Source organism: Maylandia zebra, linkage group LG14 (genome assembly GCF_041146795.1).
Source record: "Maylandia zebra isolate NMK-2024a linkage group LG14, Mzebra_GT3a, whole genome shotgun sequence".
Classification (NCBI taxonomy): domain Eukaryota; kingdom Metazoa; phylum Chordata; class Actinopteri; order Cichliformes; family Cichlidae; genus Maylandia; species Maylandia zebra.
The window spans coordinates 9,509,039-9,510,247 of record NC_135180.1 but is presented as its reverse complement, the minus strand read 5'-3'; the positions used below and the strand labels follow the sequence as shown (position 1 = coordinate 9,510,247).

General features: G+C 38.0%; 1 pseudogene; it reads left to right on the top strand.

Moving 5' to 3' along the window:
* Positions 1 to 714: 714 nt before the first annotated feature.
* On the top strand, positions 715 to 891 carry LOC111501314 (U2 spliceosomal RNA; annotated as a pseudogene).
* The last annotated feature ends 318 nt before the right edge of the window (positions 892 to 1,209 follow it).

Here is a 1,209-nt window from a genome sequence, read left to right as displayed (position 1 = left end):
TTAATATTCCAGTGTGAATTCCTTAAATCAGCCTAAAATGGCTGAGCAGCAGAAATCCCCACACCCATCACCCTGGGGACCATTTTCTGCCCATTGACTTCCATTATAAATGCTATTTTTCAACCCCAAATTATCATCATATGATTTTATTTTTTCTTCTTTTCTTGGATGTCAATGAAGACTCAGGGCCTTGAAGTTTTAATTTTTAAATTGCAAAAAAAATGCAAAAAAAATAATGGCAGGTCAAAATGTATGTTGGTGCCAATCTTTGGTCCATCTAAAGGCCTACTTATAATGACAATCACATATTACTTCAACTGGTTTTTTGTGGAAATATTTAGTTTCGTTTTTTGGTTTTTGGGGCTTATAACACAGGGCGCTCATGTAATAACACTGGGATTTGAAGGGTTAAAACAACGAAAATATAATTAAAACTTTACATGAATATTTCAGGGAGAAGTAGTTTTACAAGGTTGGCTAATTTAAAGTGGAATAAAATATGGATATATGGTCTTTTTATGGCGTGGCTGAGAATGGTCCCTAGGGTGATGGGTGTGAGTTTTTTAAAGGATGGCAGGAGGGTTAAATATTTGTTTTCCTGTTGTATTTTAAAAGGGGATGGGAGATAATAAAGAAGTAATCCTTTTAAATGGGGTGGGCTTATGAAAATAAATGAGATGATGATGATGTTGTTATATGTCTGAGTATCAATAAAAAAATTTTCAAAAGAAAAAAAAATCTGTTCTTATCAGTTTAATATCTGATACGCCCCCGATTTGGGGGCAACGTATTAAACGCATTTTTAGAACAGGGAGCCGAATAAGGGGCTCGCTCCGTTCGCTCCACGCATCGACCCGGTATTGCAGCGCCTCCGGGAATGGTGCCCCCTTTGCTGACTTTGTGCAAAAGCAAGAAAGCCAAACAAAGTAAGGTCGGCCAAACCAAGAGCCAGAAAGCAGCCGCAAGCGGCGAAAGTGCAGGGATAGAAGCTCAGAGAAATAAGGAAAAAAACTGGGAAGATAGCAAGGAACTGAATATATTATTAAAGGAACAGGAGGTTTTGTTTCAGGAGAGGGCGAAAACAAGAATGTTTAAATTTATGCAGGAGGAGTATATGCAACAGGAGAAGTGCTCGGCCTATTTTTTTGCTCAAATGAAAAAGAAAGAGGAAAAAGGGGCAATTATGGAACTGGAAAGGGAAGGGAAATC